This window comes from Mirounga leonina, unplaced genomic scaffold (genome assembly GCF_011800145.1).
Source record: "Mirounga leonina isolate KUSES-001 unplaced genomic scaffold, KU_Mleo_1.0 Mir_115, whole genome shotgun sequence".
Taxonomy (NCBI): Eukaryota; Metazoa; Chordata; class Mammalia; order Carnivora; family Phocidae; genus Mirounga; species Mirounga leonina.
Window position 1 is genome coordinate 87,595,895 of NW_023270268.1, and position 21,197 is coordinate 87,617,091.

General features: G+C 42.5%; 1 protein-coding gene and 1 long non-coding RNA gene across 8 annotated transcripts in view; both read right to left on the reverse strand.

Moving 5' to 3' along the window:
- The window catches only part of KALRN (kalirin RhoGEF kinase), a 648,894-nt gene that overhangs the window by 509,541 nt on the left and 118,156 nt on the right, over positions 1-21,197 (reverse strand). The gene's annotated exons all lie outside the window — the stretch shown is intronic.
- On the reverse strand, positions 9,135-17,474 carry LOC118007008. Its single transcript, XR_004678242.1, has 2 exons — positions 14,523-17,474; positions 9,135-14,248 (listed from the first exon to the last, which is right to left on the reverse strand). It is a non-coding gene; the product is annotated as an uncharacterized LOC118007008 (long non-coding RNA).

Here is a 21,197-nt window from a genome sequence, read left to right on the forward strand (position 1 = left end):
CATTTCTTCAGTGGAAAGAGCTCTCTAACCTTCATTTCCCTAGTGCCACTCCAGCAAGACACCACTCCCACATCCAGGCCAACTGAGAGTCCCAGAGATAATCACCCCCCACCTCTTCCCCTACCTGCTCCCCTCTTGATAGGAAAGGCAGCACACTGTTGGTAATAACTCCTCCCCTGTCTTTCTACAAATATACATTCATATTCTATAGTAAAACAAGACACCGAACAGAACTAAATTTCCATCAGAGATGGGGGGGTGGAGCAAGATGGCGGAGGAGTAGGAGACCTGGATTTCGTCTCCTCTCAGGAATTCAGCTGGATAGGGGTCAAACCATTCTGAACACCTACAAACTCAACAGGAGATCGAAGAAAAGAAGAGCAACAACTCTCTCATCAGAAAAGCGACCACTTTCTGGAAGGTAGGACGTGCGGAGAAGTGAATCCGAGGCGATATGCGGGAGGATAGACGGCGGGGGAGGGGCCTCCGTCGCTTCTGGCAAGTGATAGAGCCGCGGAGCACAAAATCGGAACTTTTAAAAGTCTGCTCCGCCGAGGGACGTCACTCTGGTGGCTAAGCGGGGGGTGGAACCCTCCGGGACAGTGTGGTCTCAGGACCCTCGGGGTCACAGAAAGACCGGGGGTGCCTGAGTGTGGCAGAGCTCCCAGGTAACGGAGCAGAGAAGCCGGCTGCAGAGGCGGAGCCCAGGCGCGGGCCCTCAGCTCGGGGTGGCCATAAACCGTGATCCGCGGCACAGTCGGGCCACTGCTCCTCCAGCAGGGACCCAACAAGCGGCAGATCTGGGGAGACTCACCTTCCTCCCCCGGGAGGAGCCGCGCGGGAGTGCACCGCAGGGATCTGCTGGGTTTGGAGGCTCTACAGGGGGTCGGGTGCCAGAGATAGAAACGCGCGGTCACAGGCCGGGTGAGCACGGAGTGCGGCCGGAGACCGGGGAGACAGGAGTGACTGACGGCTTTTCTCTGGGGACTCGCTGAGGAGCGGGGCCCCGAGTTCTCGGCTCCTCTGGGGCGGAGATTGGGAGGCCGCCATTTTCACTCTCCGCCTCCAAAGCTGTACGGAAAGCTCGCAGGGAACAAAAGCCCCGGAGAGCAAACCCGAGCAGATGACTTAGCCGGGAGGGGGCAAGGGCGGAGCAATTCCGCCTCCGGCAGAGACATTTGGAAACCACGGCAACAGGCCCCTCCCCAGAAGATCAGCGAGAACAGCCAGCCAAGACCAAGTTTACCGATCAATGAGAACGGCAGAATGCCAGCGCTAGGGGACTACTGCACATAGAATTCATGGCTTTTTACCATGATTCTTTAGTCTTTCAAAGTTAATTTTTTTTAACTGTTTTGTTTTGTTTTTTTTTTGAATTTTTCTTTTTCCCTTTTTCAACCAACATCTTATCAATCCCTTTTTTTAAAAAAACATTTTTATTTTTCATTTTTAGAGTCATATTCTATCCCTTCATAGTAGTTACCCGTATTTTTGGCATATATATATAAGTTGTTCTCTCTTTAAAATTTTGAGATAGTTTCTTCTAACAGATTAAAATATACCCTAAATCTCTAGTATATGGTTTTTTCTACTCCCCTGCCTGATCACATTCTCTCCCTTTTTTTTCTTTTTTCTTTTTTTAAATCCTCTTCTTTCTTTTTTCAAACAACTTATCAATTCCTTTTATAAAATTTTTTATAATTTCCATCTTTACACTCATATTCCATCCCTTCATCATATCAACCCTTATTTTTGTACATATATAAGTTTTTCTTTCTTTAAAATTTTGGGAGGCACTTTCTTCTAAAAGACCAAAATACACCCCAAATCTAGTGTGTGGCACTGATCTATATACCAGCCTGATCATATTTGATCACATTCTGGTTTTTTTTTGTTGTTGTTGTTGTTTTGTTTTGTTTGTTTTTATCTTTATCTTTTTCTTTTTTCTTTTTCTTTTTTCTCTCTTTCCGTTTCTTTTTCCACTGCTTCAGGTCTTTTCTGATTTCTTTAGAGTATATTTTCTGGGGACGTGGTTACTCTGCTAGCATTTTGTTCTCTTATTAATCTATTCTCTGCACAAAATGACAAGACGGAAAAAATCACCTCAACAAAAAGAACAAGAGGTAGTACCGACTGCCAGGGACCTACTCAATACGGACATTAGTACGATGTCAGATCTAGAGTTCAGAATCATCACTTTAAAGATACTAGCTGGGCTTGAAAAAAATATGGAAGTTATTAGAGAAACCCTTTCTGGAGAAGTAAAAGAGCTAAAATCTAACCAAGTAGAAATCAAAAAGGCTATTAATGAGGTGCAATCAAAAATGGGGGTGCTAACTGCTAGGATAAATGAGGCAGAAGAGAGAATCAGTAATACAGAAGACCAAATGATGGAAAATAAAGAAGCTGAGAAAAAGAGACATAAACAACTACTGGATCACGAGGGCAGAATTCGAGAGATAAGCGATACCATAAGACAAAACAACATTAGAATAATTGGGATCCCAGAAGAAGGAGAGAGAGGGGCAGAAGGTATAATGGAGCAAATTATAGCAGAGAACTTCCCTAATTTGGGGAAGGAAACAGGCATCAGAATCCAGGAAGCACAGAGAACCCCCCTCAAAATCAATAAAAATAGGTCAACACCCCGACATCTAATAGTAAAACTTACGAGTCTCATAGACAAAGAGAAAATCCTGAGAGCAGCTCGGGAGAAGAGATATGTAACCTACAATGGTAGAAACATTAGATTGGCAACAGACCTATCCACAGAGACCTGGCAGGCCAGAAAGGACTGGCAGGATATATTCAGAGCACTAAATGAGAAAAATATGCAGCCAAGAATACTCTATCCAGCTAGGCTGTCATTGAAAATTGAAGGAGAGATAAAAAGCTTCCAGGACAAACAAAAACTAAAGGAATTTGCAAACACAAAACCAGCCCTACAAGAAATCTTGAAAGGGGTCCTCTAAGCAAAGAGAGACCCTAAAAGCAACATAGACCAGAAAGGAACACAGACAATATACGGTAACAGTCACCTTACAAGCAATACAATGCACTAAATTCCTATCTTTCAATAGTTACCCTGAATGTAAATGGGCTAAATACCCCAATCAAAAGACACAGGCTATCAGACTGGATTAAAAAACAAGACCCATCGATATGCTGTCTGCAAGAGACTCATTTTAGAACCAAAGACACCCCCAGATTGAAAGTGAGGGGGTGGAAAACCATTTACCATGCTAATGGACACCAAAAGAAAGCTGGGGTGGCAATCCTTATATCAGACAAATTAGATTTTAAACCAAAGACTGTAATAAGAGATGAGGAAGGACATTATATCCTACTTAAAGGGTCTATCCAACAAGAAGATCTAACAATTGTAAATATCTATGCCCCTAACATGGGAGCAGCCAATTATATAAGGCAATTAATAACAAAAACAAAGAAACACATTGACAACAATACAATAATAGTGGGGGACTTTAACACCCCCCTCACGGAAATGGACAGATCTTCTAAGCAAAAGATCAACAAGGAAGTAAAGACTTTAAATGACACACTGGACCAAATGGACTTCACAGACATATTCAGAACATTCCCTCCCAAAGCAACAGAATACACATTCTTCTCTAGTCCCCATAGAACATTCTCCAGAATAGATCACATCCTAGGTCATAAATCAGGTCTCAACCGGTACCAAAAGATTGGGATCATTCCCTGCCTATTTTCAGACCACAGTGCTTTGAAACTAGAACTCAATCACAAGAGGAAAGTCAGAAAGAACTCAAATACATGGAGGCTAAAGAGCATCCTACTGAAGAATGAATGGGTCAACCAGGAAATTAAAGAAGAATTAAAAAAATACATGGAAACCAATGAAAATGAAAACACAACTATTCAAAATCTTTGGGATGCAGCAAAGGCAGTCCTAAGAGGAAAGTATATAGCAATACAAGCCTTTCTCAAGAGAGGTCTCAAGTACACAACCTAACCCTCCACCTAAAGGAGCTGGAGAAAGAACAGCAAATAAAGCCTAAACCCAGCAGGAGAAGAGAAATAATAAAGATAAGAGCAGAAATCAATGAAATAGAAACTAAAAGAACAGTAGAACAGATCAACGAAACTAGGAGCTGGTTCTTTGAAAGAATTAACAAGATTGATAAAGCCCTGGCCAGACTTATCAAAAAGAAAAGAGAAATGACCCAAATCAACAAAATCATGAATGAAAGAGGAGAGATCACAACCAACACCAAAGAAATACAAACAATTATAAGAACATATTATGAGCAACTCTATGCCAGCAAATTAGATAACCTGGAAGAAATGGATGCACTCCTAGAGATGTATCAACTACCAAAACTGAACCGGGAAGAAATAGAAAACCTGAACAGACCTATAACCACTAAGGAAATTGAAGCAGTCATCAAAAATCTCCCAAAAAACAAAAGCCCAGGGCCAGATGGCTTCCCAGGGGAATTCTACCAAACATTTCAAGAAGAATTAATACCTATTCTTCTGAAACTGTTCCAAAAAATAGAAGTGGAAGGAAAACTTCCAAACTCATTTTATGAGGCCAGCATTACCTTGATCCCAAAACCAGACAAAGACCCCATCAAAAAGGAGAATTACAGACCAATATCCCTGATGAACATGGATGCAAAAATTCTCACCAAAATATTAGCCAATAGGATCCAACAGTACATTAAAAGGATTATTCACCACGACCAAGTGGGATTTATCCCTGGGCTGCAAGGTTGGTTCAACATCCGCAAATCAATCAATGTGATACGATACATTAACAAAAGAAAGAACAAGAATCATATGATCCTCTCAATAGATGCAGAAAAAGCATTTGACAAAGTACAGCATCCTTTCTTGATCAAAACTCTTCAGAGTATAGGCATAGAGGGTACATACCTCAATATCATAAAAGCCATCTATGAAAAACCTACAGCGAATATCATTCTCAATGGGGAAAAACTGAGAGCTTTCCCCCTAAGGTCAGGAACGCGGCAGGGATGGATGTCCACTATCACTGCTGCTACTGAACATAGTATTGGAAGTCCTACCCACAGCAATCAGACAACAAAAAGAAATAAAAGGCATCCAAATTGGTAAAGAAGAAGTCAAACTCTCACTCTTTGCAGATGATATGATACTTTATGTGGAAAACCCAAAAGACTCCACCCCAAAACTGCTAGAACTCATACAGGAATTCAGTAAAGTGGCAGGATATAAAATCAATGCACAGAAATCAGTGGCATTCCTATACACCAACAACAAGACAGAAGAAAGAGAAATTAAGGAGTCAATCCCATTTACAATTGCACCCAAAACCATAAGATACCTAGGAATAAAATCTAACCAAAGAGACAAAGGATCTGTACTCAGAAAACTATAAAATACTCATGAAAGAAATTGAGGAAGACACAAAGAAATGGAAAAACGTTCCATGCTCATGGATTGGAAGAACAAATATTGTGAAGATGTCAATGCTACCTAGAGCAATCTACACATTCAATGCAATCCCCATCAAAATACCATCCACTTTTTTCAAAGAAATGGAACAAATAATCCTAAAATTTGTACGGAACCAGAAAAGACCGCGAATAGCCAGAGGAATGTTGAAAAAGAAAAGCAAAGCTGGTGGCATCACAATTCCGGACTTCCAGCTCTATTACAAAGCTGTCATCATCAAGACAGTATGGTACTGGCACAAAAACAGACACAAAGATCAATGGAACAGAATAGAGAGCCCAGAAATGGACCCTCAACTCTATGGTCAACTAATCTTCGACAAAGCAGGAAAGAATGTCCAATGGAAAAAAGACAGTCTCTTCAACAAATGGTGTTGGGAAAATTGGATAGCCACATGCAAAAGAATGAAACTGGACCCTTTCCTTACACCACACACAAAAATAGACTCCAAATGGTTGAAAGACCTAAATGTGAGACAGGAGCCCATCAAAATCCTAAAGGAGAACACAGGCAGCAACCTCTTTGACCTCAGCCGAAGCAACTTCTTCCTAGAAACATCGCCAAAGGCAAGGGAAGCAAGGGCAAAAATGAACTATTGGGACTTCATCAAGATAAAAACTTTTGCAAAGCAAAGGAAACAGTCAACAAAACCAAAAGACAACCGACAGAATGGGAGAGGATATTTGCAAATGACATATCAGATAAAGGGCTAGTATCCAAAATCTGTAAAGAACTCATCAAACTCAACACCCAAAGAACAAAGAATCCAATCAAGAAATGGGCAGAAGACATGAACAGACATTTTTCCAAAGAAGACATCCAAATGGCCAACAGACACATGAAAAAGTGCTCAATATCGCTCGGCATCAGGGAAATCCAAATCAAAACCTCAATGAGATACCACCTCACACCAGTCAGAATGGCTAAAATTAACAAGTCAGGAAACGACAGATGTTGGCGGGGATGCGGAGAAAGGGGAACCCTCCTACACTGTTGGTGGGAATGCAAGCTGGTGCAGCCACTCTGGAAAACAGTATGGAGGTTCCTCAAAAAGTTGAAAATAGAGCTACCATACGATTCAGCAATTGCACTACTGGGTATTTACCCCAAAGATACAAATGTAGGGATCCGAAGGGGTACATGCACCCCGATGTTTATAGCAGCAATGTCCACAATAGCCAAACTGTGGAAAGAGCCAAGATGTCCATCGACAGATGAATGGATAAAGAAGATGTGGTATATATACACAATGGAATATTATGCAGCCATCAAAAGGAATGAGATCTTGCCATTTGCAACGACGTGGATGGAACTGGAGGGTATTATGTTGAGTGAAATAAGTCAAACAGAGAAAGACATGTATCATATGACCTCACTGATATGAGGAATTCTTAATCTCAGGAAACAAACTGAGGGTTGCTGGAGTGGGGGGTGGGGTGGGAGGGATGGGGTGCCTGGGTGATAGACACTGGGGAGGGTATGTGCTCTGGTAAGCGCTGTGAATTGTGCAAGACGGTTGAATCTCAGATCTGTACCTCTGAAACAAATAATGCAATATATGTTAAGAAAAAAAAAGAAGAAGGTAGCAGGAGGGGAAGAATGAAGCAGGGGAAATCGGAGGGGTAGACAAACCATGAGAGACGATGGACTCTGAAAAACAAACTGAGGGTTCTAGAGGGGAGGGGGATGGGAGGATGGGTTAACCCAGTAATGGGTATTGAGGAGGGTACATTCTGCATGGAGCACTGGGTGTTATGCACAAAAAATGAATCATGGAACACTACATCTAAAACTAATGATGTAATGTATGGGGATTAACAAGAATAAAAAAAATTTCCATAAGAGATCAATCAATACCATTGACTAGAGCAGGATTTCACTGAATGTGAGGCACCAGGGAGCCATGGAGATCCTCCTCCCCTCCCCACAAAAGTACACATGCTGCCCCTCTGTCAGTCTCTGGAATTTCACTGCAGGAGTAGTTGTAGATTGTCTACAAGTATCAGCCCCTGTCTAACTATAGCCCACAGCTGGAGAGAAGCTATGGCTGCTAAAACATCAACCACTGACTCGGGATTAAAGAGATATAGGCTCCTTCATAACTCATCCTATAGGGAGGACCAGTAAGCCAAACCCACCCCTATCCCTACCTTATCGATTGTAAAGGGTAGTGATTCCCAATTCCCATAGTTGTTTAGTTGTTCCATCACTCCCATCCAAATCATAGTTCTGACCCCTCATAAAGAGAGTGGAAATAATTTGTTAAGTGACTCAATGTGTCAAGCCTTCTGCTTGGTCCTTTATACATCACTCATTCCTACAACATCTCTGTGAGTGAGGCATTATTATTTCCATTCTACATATGAGTAGACTGAGGCTAATGGAGCCCAAAGATAATAAGTCAATAAATAAAATCTGAATCAAGGCCCATGTAGCTCATAGCCTATGACTGTACACCCAAGAGTCAACATGTAGAGTTGTACTCTCTTATTATGTATTCTAAATACACCGGCCTTTGTTTGGGAGTTTGTGCCTTTATCACTGGTTTCCTACAGCTCCAGCACAGTGTCATGTGCTTGGAGGTAGTGTTCACAATGGCAACAGATGAAGTTACCTTCCAAATCCTTCCCAGAGTCCTCTTCCATCAGAGGCCCATGAAACCTAACCTAAACAGAGGGCATGTGAATGTAGTCACCACATTCATCAAAAGTAATGCCTTTTATACAACAGTTAACATACTATGTTGTCATGACAGGATGTAATGAGTTAAAACCAAGATGAAAAGACATGAGAGGAAGGAGAGGGAAGACATGAGAGAGGGTAGACAAAGAGTCACCTTTTCTGTGAGCTCCCTCTTCACCTGGGAAAGAAGGTAGCACCACTAATCCTCTCCCTAGGTAGAGGGCTTCCCCTAGTTTTTGAACCTGGCTGAGCCCCTCATTCAGGCCCACCTCATGACCTCTCATAAAGGGAGGTCACCACCACCTGGGGGCTCCCTTAAAGCCAACACAAACACAACTCTCCCTAGCAGAAATCAGCTCTCCATGCTCTTTCCTGAACTCTCCCACATTGTCTAACTGAGGTTCCCAGAGCTTGGACCAGGTGGAGATTCTGTTGCCAATGGCAACCAAAACCTACTGCTTCAAATCCATCTTCACTCTGCTTGGGCTGGAGGGATGGAAGTCAAGGAGGAGCCAGGACCAAGCTGCCTTTGTGTCTAATACGTTCACTTCACAATCGTCATGCCTTATACTCATGTAAGTCTTCAGCTTTTTAAAAGGCTTTCCGGTAGCATCTCATCATCTCTTAATCTGGCAGACAGGAACTCTGCAGTTGTTTTGTCCCTCTGCACCAGCTCAGCACCTTTGCAGACCAAAGACTTTCAGCAGAGGAAGAGCAGAAATATGAACTTCCCAATACAAAGCCACAGAATCACTCAGCCTTGCAAATGGATAGGGTCTTAGCAGCTCTCTAACTAGACTTCTCTCATCCTCAGCAGGGGTTCCCTGTAAACCAGCACTGTCCAAGAGAACTTTCTATGATGATGGAAATGAACAGATTTGTTCTGTCCAATACAGACCTCACTCGCTAGTCACATGTGGCTACTGATCACTTGAAATGAAGCTAATGCAATGGAGAAGCTGAATTTTTAATTTTATTTTAATTTTAACAAATTTTAACTTTAATATCCACATGTGGGTAGTGGCTACTGTATGGGACAATGCGGCTCTGCAGCATCCCAACCAGACCTCACCGCAACGGTAATTTATGACCTCAATTTGCCACATGGTATTCTGCAGACCAAAAAGCATCATGGAATTTTACACAGAGGATAACAGCCATGTGTGCTGAAAGAACCACCAGATGAAAAGGCTAACTGGATTACCCTTTACCTATAGTTTGGATATTGATCACTTCAGTAACAAAATGCTTACATATTCTTACAGACTGAGCAGGTTAGAAACAGAGGAAACACTAAAGACTATCTAGCTCAACCCCTCATTTGATCCATGGGAAAACAGACATGCTATACCTTTCTTCTCAGACTATACTTGACTCCTGTTTTCTAGGGAGTCCTGTGTGGCTCCACACTTGCTCCTAAAGATTGTGACAACCTGCCCAGATATTCTGTATGCCAGGTTAGGTATGCCAGGGTAAGAGCCAAACTGGAGAGAAGAGATTACAATTACCACCATCACCATCAGCGACCAGGATCTCCTCCTCAATGATTTCATAAGGGACCTAGAAGTCAGGGTAAACTGCAGGTAAAGGGCTAAGGGGAGCTCTGGGCCCAGACTCTGGATGCAAAGCCCAGTGGTTCCTCTCTCATTACTGCCCATTCTCCACCTTCACTTGTCCAATCACCTATTTGGAAAGCCCCTGATTTGAATGTTCAGAAAAAAACTGTTTTCCTCTCATCTTGGCTCAGAGCAGTGGTTTCAGTTTAAATCTGGGGCTTCTAGGCAAAATTGGCTCCCTGAGCAATCTCTTTCCTTTGTTATTTGCTTTGTTATTTGCTAGAGAGGGGGAGCCCCCACTGGTGTGGGTACTAGAAATGAAGATTATGAAGTTATGGACAGAATTTAATTTTCTTATAAAAAGAAAAATATATCCTTTTCTGTTTTTTTTTTTTAAACTGGATGTTAATAACGCAGATGCATGTCAGACTAATTTTTACTAGTGTTATTTAAAGATGTTTGATCATACTGTTAAGGAGAAATGTCTATGACATGTAAACATTTATTCATCAAACACTTATTGACACCTTCTTTCTAGTCATAGGCATAGCATTATCTTATAGAAGAGACAAATAGCATATCTTATAGAAGAGACAAATAGCATTCATCCATTCAATATTTATTGAGTCCCTACTAGACAGAGAAAGTTCCTATCTTCATAGAACTTATGTTCCAGTAATAGGAGTTTTTCAGTACTCATGTGTACAAAATAAAATTATCATTTCAGATAGTATAAGTCCTAAAAGGCCATAAAAACGGTAGGATAGAGAGTGAAGAGTGGGATGGGGTGTGTTACTTGAGCTATGGTGGTCAGGAAAGGCCACTATAAGGAAGTGACATTTGAGCTAAAGTCTGAATATTGGGAAGGAGTCAAATGAAAGGATGAGAGAGGTCCCAGGTCGAAGGAACAACATTGCAAAAGCCCTGGGATGAGAGCAAGCTCGACATGTTTTAGGAACAGAACACTGGTAAGGCTGGAGTGAAGTGAACAAGTGGGAAGTGTTTCAGAGAAGAGGTCTGAGAAAGAGGAAGGTTCAGATTACATAGAGCCTTATAGGTAAGGTAAAAGGTGTGGATGTTATTCCTAGAATAATGAGAAGCCACTCGGGAGTTTTAAACATGAGAGAGAGATGATCAGATTTATGAATACAAATACATACAATTATGGATAAAATATTTACAATATAGGAAGATGACTACAAAGCAGGCCATTACAAAAGTATTATAGGAACTATGTTAACAAAGAAACCTGCAGGAAAGAATAGGCAGGCCTCATGGAGTGATGGCATTCCAGGCCATGAGAGCAGGTGCAAAGGTACGGAAATGTGAAACAACACTGTGAACATGATGGCATGCTGGAGGGGACCACAGGTGGTCAGTCAGCATAGAGGCCAATAGGTGTGAGTCACCCCTGGGAGATCTTAGACACCAGCCCCAGAAATTGAAATTATTTTGCAGGCCACTGGTTCTTAACTTGACTCTTAAAATACTGGTATCGGGCCCCACACCAGACCAATTAGATCAGAAATTCTGAGGTGGGAGGGCAGGCACCGGTATATTTAAAAGCTCTCTGGGTGATGTTAATGCATAGCCAGGGTTGAGAACCATGCTGTAGGTGATGATTGAGGGGCCCTGCAGGGTTTGAGACAAGCGGTAACAATTATTTATTTTCCATTACAAATTTGTTTTTCTAAAGATTATATTTTAGAATACGGTGGTTTTAAAGTATAATATATTCAAGCAATGATGACAAATTAATTACCTACATTTGCATTTAAAAGTGCTGAACATTGTCACAAATGGAGTCACCAAGTTTCCCTTCCTCCTGAACTCTGGCTCTTATGACAGTTTATGAGAAACATAGAAACTTCCAGACAGAGGAAACCATGCACAGTACAGAGTTGGTGGATTTTAGAGCCAGAAGGGCACTCCCAAGAGCCCCTTTACTTTATAGATATAAAAAGAGAGGCCCAGAGAGGTGCCCAGGGTTAGCAGCAAGGACAGAACTAGAACCCAAGCTGTTTCTACCTCGCCATGCTGCCGCTTGTTTATTACTCAAGAAAAGCCATCCTAATTTCTGGACTTGACATCTTTGACAATATTAAGTAGATCATGAAAGAGCACTTAATTTTAGAAAAGAAATGTAAAAGAGGAAAAGGATGGGGGGAAAAAAAAGGCCAAACTAATTAAATATAGTTTTGGGCACATACAACTTTATTTTTCAGGTTATCCGCTTAGTTTATGACTGCTAAAGTTACTGCTTCTTTTCATGCTTGTTTTTGCTATTTCCATAGGCTTCCGTAAACTGAGAATTTGTTCAAAGTAATACAGGTTTTCTACAGGTTAATGATTCTTGTTCAGGGCACATTATTTCAAGACGTAGACCCACATTTTTCTCCAGCCTCTGGAAGAGAGAAGGGTTTGGAGCAAGAGACATAGAAGACTGGGTCCTTTCCCCATGCGGCAGGATGCATTTCAGGACAGAATCCCTGGCTCTGTTAGAACCAAACACTTGAGCATCGTTTGAATCTATTTTTGAAATACCATTCCAGCCCTGAAAGGTGAACTACACTGTACATTTTAAAGGTGCGTCAAGCAAACGCAGTAGCAGCGCTAGCTACATTTATACCGCCACCTTCAAGCTCCAGACCCAAGATTCACGCAGCAGCAGTGACCAACCACGTGGTTCTTCTCCATTTCTTGATGAAGTCTTTCATTTTACTTTCCTCTGGACAAGGTGGAGGAAGTGCACTGAGATTTTAAATGCCAGCTGAGTTTATCTGAAACAGAGGTAAAGGATGTCTCAGCCAAGGGCACTGTCCAATCTGGATGCAGCGATAGCCATAGAAACTGACATTGTGCATTTAAGTGCGTGAGTTCTGCAGTGATTCCAAAAGATAGTGCTTCTTGCTACTCACAACGACCAAAGAAGAGATCGGGTTCAAGCTGGGCTGTGTGTCAGCTATGAAAGCTATGACCATCCCCAGCAGAGGTAGACATTGCAACTGAGTCAACAGAAAGAGTGGCTTAGCCAAGGCTTGGTCATGCAAAGATGGAAGCAAATCCTTAGTAAAAATCAGTCAAGTAGCCCAGGAGCAAGACTACATACAGATGAGCTCAGGAGGAGGAGCACAGAGCTTGGAAGTTGGCTCGGAGCAAGCCTGTGGGTGAACTATGTGAGGTCCACGGTAAGGGCTACCCAGCCCAAGGGTGGTCACTTCTGACTTTAAAGGGACCGAGCTCAAGACAGCCAACAGTATGCTTTCTTCAGCCAGAAATCCTCTGAAATTGTCTCCGCATCTTCTCAGGATATACCCAGAATTCTACCACTGTCCAGAATAGAGGGAAGGGTGCCTAGAACTCGGTCTCTCTTTGTGAACTGTGAAACTACACTTTATAGTCCTTTAAGATCTTTAGATATTACTTTCATGAATAACTCAGGTGTTTTGTTTTAAACTCCCAAAAGGACATCAATACTCTACATGATCTAGCTTTTTCTACAGCCTCTCAGAGGCTTTTATAGACTTATCCAATGTTTTTGATCCCTCAGTAAAGGTCCTAAGATAGTTCTATGTCCTGTTGTAATGTTTATACCTTTCTTCTTCTACTTTTATATTGTTTCTTTTTACTTCTTATGCAACTCCAATTCTAGAGCCTTTTACGTGTCTTAGAAACTATTTTTCGCTCCTATTTTCTGGAGTGCATTCAGCTTATAAACACCTATAAAAACACCAATAAAAATATATTTTAATGTCATGAACAGATTTAGGCTATAGGACGCACATTCTAATGCAGCATTAGGTGAGGACATTTTTCTCCATACTGCTTTTATATCACTTGCAAGGTGATTTGTCAAAACAAATACTTTACCACTCTTCTCTGTAAGACTTCATATATTCCATGCTTGGCGGTTCCTCTCTATTTTTAATGCATCTGGAAACACAAAAGATGATTCAAGTGTCACTATCAGGGAATTCCTGGTTCTTTCCCTCTGTGTGAATGATCAAGCACCCATTGATCGGCAAGTCCTGCAGTAGCTGCTTACTCCTCCTGGATGCTTCCATTGCCTGCTCACATCCTCCCTCTGAAGAGGTTTGCCAGGAATATCTTCTGGGGCCAGCGCTGGAGTGCCCATGTAACCTTCTGGCCTACATCCACTCTCAGGCACTCATACCAATGTGCCAGGAAAACACAAGAGCTTTTTTTTTTTTTTTATTTTTATGCATGTATTTTTCTGTCCTTCTCATCTTCAAATGTCATCTTATCTGTGCCATGTTTTAACTAGAGCTAAGGGGATTGTGGGTGGCTTGCATTTGTTCCCTGTGTGGTTCTGGTGAGGATGCTGTAGTTTCGGACAGAGCAGCAACAGGAAGTAGAGATTTGGAGTGCTAGAAGGGGGTACTCAGCCATTCTCATCTCCTTTAGACACCCTTATGTCCAGTAAAGGTATTTGGAAGTCAAGCTGCTTCTTCTTTGGAATAACCTGCAGTGAGGGAGGTCTTCAGGTGCAGGAAGGAGGTTCCATTTTGCTAAGGAGAAAAAGACAAAACTGTAGTTGGTGCTTCTCTAGTTTCCAGGCAATCTTCTCCATCCTCTATCACTCTAATAATAGCCCCTTCAGAGGGCACTAGGCAGTATTCCAGCTCTGAAGGCCCCACCTCAGGAGTAAGATTGGGTGTTTGATTTTGCCTTAGAGCATGGGTTTACAAGAATTCAAATATAATTTACATACATTATGGAAATATGCCACTGGAGCTAAAGCAGACTATAATAATCAGAGTTCAGATGAATTGAAACGCTTACCTTTCAGAGGGGAGACATCTCTTTTTTCTTTGTGAATCTCAAAGTGAAGGGCCACAAGGGGCTGATTTCCAACTTCCTTCCAACTCCTACACCTTCACACTGGCTCCTACTCCTGCCACGCAAGGCAGTGAGCTTCTTGTTTTATAATCTCCACAGGCTCCAGCGAGAGTCCACTCCACCCAGACTTTTAAGGCCTAGTTAGGAGGACTGGCACTTGTCCTCCAACCTGTGGAGCAAAATTCAACAAGAAGAAGCCCACAAGGAAGGCACGGATTTTCCCTATCCCCAGCCCCCTCTCAGGACAGCGGCCGCCTGCCTTGAAGGCAGAAGTACGTGCAGCCGTTCCATCTGAGAGCCCTGCCTGGCTCTGTGCATGCCTCAGAATCATCAGGCACCATGGACACGTCTACATTAGACAGTGTTCTGCATCACTTTCGGAGAGAACTTGGAGCAGGCGCAATACAGGTTTCCATATTTGAACATGAAAATGTAAGCATTTTATTTTGTGCTAAAATGAAACAACTTCTCAATCCAGAAGATGTCCATCTTTCAGCCACTTTCTGAATTATTCTCTGGGCCGTCAGCCTATGGGGGACTCCTCAGAAACTGAGAGGCCATCGGGCAGTATTTATGCCTGTGGTTTTGATCTTCGGAAGCAGCTCAGAGCTAGGAAGAGGAGAAAATTGGGAGGTAATCCTAGAAGGCTTTGATGTGGAAGCCCACAGGCCTGCAGAATGAAATGTTCTGGGAGGTGTGCAAATAGTTCTGGCTTCCGGGAGCAAAGTCTGGGCCAGAGGACCAGGGTCTGTGATGGCATGGGATATTTTTGGTCAAGTGCCTGAAGCCACATGGGACTCCCATGTTTCGGTGCTGCAGCTGTAAACCCACTTGCACCCTGACCTCCTGGGATAAAGAGTAAATTGGGTACCAAAGGGAAGAAGAAAGAGGAAAGAATAGTGCTGAGGTGGGGGTATGCCCTACTTGGGGCAGAGGTAGAGCCAGATCCCATGTTATTAAGTACAGTTTACGGATCATCCCAATTCCAATTGTTGCGATCTAATTTACCCACTCCCATGGGAATTTCTAGAGCCATCCAAAAGTAATAACCATAATCCATTGTGTTAATTGAGTCCTGGTAAACAGGGCTAATTCCTCATAATGACTGTAAATATGAGCATTCACCACAAAGTGCAATAATTGCCCTATAACACCCAGAGTGACAGATTTACTTGAATGTCAGCTTTGTCCAGTATTTGCATCGCTGTTTTTTGTGGGGAGGTGCTTGTGATTTTTCTATGTGTTTGGTAAAATATACACAACACAAAATTTAGCATTTTAACTACTTTTAAGTGTACATACAGTTCAGCGGCATTAAGTACATTTACGTTGTTGTACAACCATCACCATCATCCATATCCAGAACCTTCTGGTATCATCTCATACTGAAAACTGCATTATTTTTCACACAGGGTGTGAGCCACCCCAGACCTCAAAGCACAAGGAATTTGCCTGTCTTCCTGTTCAGTCCTGGGGAGACTATTATATAGCATTTTAAGGTTTACAAAGTGTTCTTCTTCAATGCACACATCAACTTATACGCCTTCTGCAAAAGGGAGAAGAGCAAGTTTCTGAGAGGGGGACGGACTTGCTCAAATAGAACAGTGACAATAGATGGAAATGGGCTAGGCGTCCCATGCACATCCCATTGCACCTCATCACCTCTAACACTGAGGAGGAAGAGAAGGGTCCACGGAAGTAGCACCTACAAACATCCTGTAAGGGCAGAGCTGTTTCTTGTCCCACCCTCTACTTTATGGGGTTCTCACTGCTTTGAGGACAGAGAGCCAGAGCTGCCTAGGGTCCCAGAAAGAGAAGGCAGTCTCATACACGGCACTCCTTAGGAAAGCCAACTTGGGTAGTTTAGCACTTTCTCTCTCTTCTCCTTCTTCCCTTGCATCAAAACAAACCCACACCCCATCCACTTTTTCACAAGGTTACCATAATACAACCCTCCCCATGCCCTCTTCCTAGCAAACACCTCCCTTATTCCTGATGATCATTTTAACCAAATTTCTCCTGCATAAAAATTGGAAGCAACCAACAGACCTGCCTGGTGTGATTTCTCCTTCCTATACCTCATAGGGATGGCTCTGCCCATGACTGGACTCCACTGTATTGATTTCCTAGGGCTACCAAAACAAAATATCACAAACTAAATGGCTTAAAACAAAAGAGAAAAGAAAAACAAAGAAAACAAACAAAACAAACAAACAAAAAAAAAAGACAAAAAACCAGAAATGTATTCTCTCACAGTTCAGGCCAGAAGTCCAAAATCAAGGTGTCAGCAGTGCCATGCTCCCACCTAAGGCTCTAGGGAAGAATCCTTGCTTGTCTCTTCTTAATTTCTGTAGCTCCTGACAATCCCTGGCATTCCCAGACTTGTAGCTATCTCACTCATCCCTGCCTCCACCTTTGCATGGCCTTCTTCTCTCTGTGTCCTCTGCTCTTATAAGAATGTCGTCCATTGGATTTAGAACCCACCCTAATCCAGTATGACCTACCTTACCTTAACTAATGACATCTGCAAAGACCGGATTTCCAAATAAGGTCATATTCTGAGGTTTCAGGTAGACATGAACTTCAGAGGACACTTATTCAACCCTATACACCTATCTTACATCTTTAAGATGTGTTAAATCCAATTTCTTGTTTTCTTTGGAGTTTTTGTTTTTGTTTTTGCCTTTAGCACCTGCTCCGTTTCAATCCTGTTCTTGACCACTTTGTTGGAAACCTTTCTGAGGCATCTGCCTCTATTCCCTTTATCCCATTAAACATCTCCAAACATCACTTTAAAATGGGTGCATGGCTGGGTGTTCTACACAACTGATGAATTATTGAACACTACATCTGAAACTAATGATGTACTATATGTTGGCTAATTGAATTTAAATTAAAAAAATAAATAAAAATAAAAAACTAAAATGGGTGCATGGACACCAGGTCAAGAAGGAAATAATAGTAAGTTGCCTAGAGAGTGTTCATTATTTCAAGTATCCATCTCTCCACATTCACCCAAGAAGCAATGTGTGCCCATCTCACATTCAGCATTGTGTTGGGGGCTACAGGGGTTCCTCCACTCAAGGGGCTTAGTGCACACAAGAGAAGTGAGTTACTGCATAGCTAAATGAGCAGGGAAGATAAAAGAGTCAAATACTGAAGGATGGAGTAGATGTGCACAGGTGGAACAGCAAACAACATGGGACAACCTGGGAAAAGCACAAAGGTACAAATAAGCCTGGTGTTTTCTGGGGACTGTGAACAGAACACATCTGACAACACAATGGGCTTTGCTCCAGAGAGTGGGCTGAATCAGTGATAAGGTTGGAAAGGCTACTCTTTGTGGATGTGCACCTGATTCTACAGGGCCTTGAGTCCAGGCCAAGAGGACCCATTAAGGGTTTTTAAGCAATTGGGGAGTTTGACTAAGTGGTGTTCAGGGAAGCCAGATCTAGTTGGGTGTGCAAGATGGACTCGGAGGAGTAGAGAGTTGGCAAGGAAGCCCTGGCTGAGAGCCCAGTTAAGAAGATAGGCTTCGGGGCCAGAGCTTTATTCCTCCACTGTCAGTGAACCCCCGTCCATTGCAGTAACCTTCCGTCAGACTCTCAATCAATACAGCCATCCTGACATGGCTCGGGGTAGGGCACCTGGCTGGCTTCCAGCCCTCCCTTCCCATTAACATGATGAGTTGCAGAGGGCATGTCAGGCAGAGCTTTCAGTGAATTCCAGGAATGAAGATCCCCTTCAGACACAAATCTCTGAAGAGAAGCTCAGGAGTGCTTTTCAAATCAACACATGAACGCCTTTATGGACAATGGCCTGTCCAGAGAGGTCAGAATCACCATGTCGGCTCAGATCCTGTTTCTTCCCCCTGTTGTACTTCCCTAGGACTGGTGCCAGCATCCAAGAGGTAACAAAGTGACCCCAGCTCAGGTACTATTTTGCAGCAGAGGGCACCATATAAGTGATCATTGTCTCTGATTAGACTGGGAGCTTCCCAAGAAGGGTGGACTGTCTTCCCCATAAGGCTCCCTCTATCAGGGTCCTTACTGTCACTAGACACAAAGCCCAGGGGAGGTTGTAACACACACCCACCTTCTCCATCCTCTTCATTCACCCACAAATTCCTCTGCTTGGGACCTTAAGGATCAGAGGGAGAGGTGGAGGTGACACTGAAGGGGCAGGAGCAAACCAGAATATGGTGGACAGAATAATTACTGAACTCCATAAGGTACATCTCTGAGCCTCTTTTCTTGCCTCAGGCCTCCCTAGAGAAATATGAGCAGAAGAGGGGAGCTCCAATTATCAGGAGGACGGCTGACTCCTTTGGCTTCCCTTCTTCTTAAGAAAAGCTTTGTACACCGTCATAGGAGGCTTCCTCTGGCTTACATCCACTGCCATCTTTGCCCGACTGTAGACCAGCCCAGAGCAACAGGCCTCAGGAAAGAGCTGAGGCAGGTACTTGCAGGGGAAAGGGTTAGGCAAGGAATTTCCTGAACGCAGCTAAGGCAAAGGGGAGTAAACACACCCTCTCCACTTCCACCTGCTTTTAAACTGGAAGTTCAAGCTTCACTAGAAATAGATGGTACACAGGACAGGACTCCACAAGGAAAATAACTGTCCTCCAGATTGTTTTCCTTTTTTTAGTAATCAATCTAATTTGAAAGACATAACAACTTCCACCCCCTTTATTTCTGAAGAGAGATGCAAACAGGTGATTATTTGTACTAAAATTAAACTCCCTCTGTGTGTAGCTTCTTGATGGTATTCATATACTGAATCTGACTCACACTTTTGATGTGGAAAGGTTTTATTAACAGAACTACTTATCCCAGCCCACTCCCATCGGGATTCATGGCTCTTGCCCAAATTACATTTTGGCTATTTCTATGTTACCTTAAATTCTGGCACAGATTAATGTCTCATGACAAGCACATTCACGGACTCTATGAGAAATTCCTGGCTGTCCCTGGATAACAATAATGAAGCAAAATTCAAAGTAAGAAGCAGCCTTGGCTACACAAGAAAAGACCCTCAGATGGCGAAGTCTAGAGACCCAGAATCTTATCACAGCACTGTGATCCAGCCACTTGAGTCCTCAGGGTCTCAGGCTCCTCATCTGTAGAATGAGATTGCTGGCCTCACACGGTTCTCAGTTCTCTTCCAACTCTGACTTCCTGTGATTGTAAAAGACATTTAAAAATATCTCCAGGGAAAGAAATCTCACAATATTATTTAGTCATGAGAAGATTGAACTAATGATATCTAATATCTCTGGGTTCTAAAGTCTGTTATTCTGTTATATACAATGGTTTTTTAATGTGCAAAGATAAGTAAAAAAAAAATTTTAAACAAACAAAACAGAAGACTCCGTTTTTAATGCCCATTTTAAAAGAACTGAAATTAAAGAACCTAAAATAAAATCTCCAGCCATTCTGTGTTCACACACAGAGAAAGTGGGTGGATGAGATCAAAGCTATACAACATCTGGGGTGGCAAAAACTTGTGGTAACTGGGACTGTTTACTGATTGAAACAAGACACACGACAGCTATGAGACTCTATACCGCAGTCCTAACTCCATGTTACTGCTAGACCTTTGGCCATAGAAGGAGCCCAAGATCCCAATAAATTGATGACATTATATGAAAAAAAAAATCCATTCTCTCTTGACAAAGACACAGCGAAGTGGCGGACCCTGGAGCGTCAGGACAGCATCTCAAGATACTTAAGAACTTGGGTGGGTCAACCAAGGGCTTCAGCAGGTGCCCAGTTTGGGTGTTACTATGCAAATACGGCTATCCAAGTTGAGGTCACTAGAGATTAGTTCAGGTAACAATGGAGGTACAAAGGGAGTACAATATAGGGACAGACAGGTAAGATTCATCACCAAATGAATATGGTCACTTGGCTTATGACAAAGGAGACACTACAGTGCTGTGGGGAAAGAATGGTGTTTTCAACAAGTGACTCTAAGCCAACTGGATACCAAAACAGGAAGAAAAAAATAAAAGAATCTTTCCCTCACCACACAAGAAAAGCACCTTCAAATACAGTACTGATCTGAATGTAAAAAGTTAAAACAGTAAAGTTTTTTCAGCACAAAATTTAGAGTAGACAAAGATTTCTTAAACAGGACACAACAACCACTAACAATAAAAGAAAATATTTTGGGGGCGCCTGGGTGGCTCAGTTGTTAAGCGTCTGCCCTCAGCTCAGGTCATGGTCCCAGGGTCCAGGGATTGAGCTCCGCATCGGGCTCCCTGCTCGGCGGAGAGCCTGCTTCTCCCTCTCCCGCTCCCCCTGCTTGTGTTCCCTCTCTCGCTGTGTCTCTCTCTGTCAAATAAATAAATAAAATCTTTTTTTAAAAAAGAAAATATTTTAAAGACTAGACTACATTAAAATTATTAATGTATATTCATCAAAATACACCACGAAGAGTGTGAAGAGGCAAGCCACAGACTAGAAGGAGATATTCACAATACACTTATCAAAGGGCTCATATCCAGAATATATAAAGAACTCCTACAACTCAATAAGAAAAATGCAGATAATGCAATAGCAAAGATAAGGCAAAACAACCAAAGATGCACTTTTCAAAAGACAGCACCCAAATGGT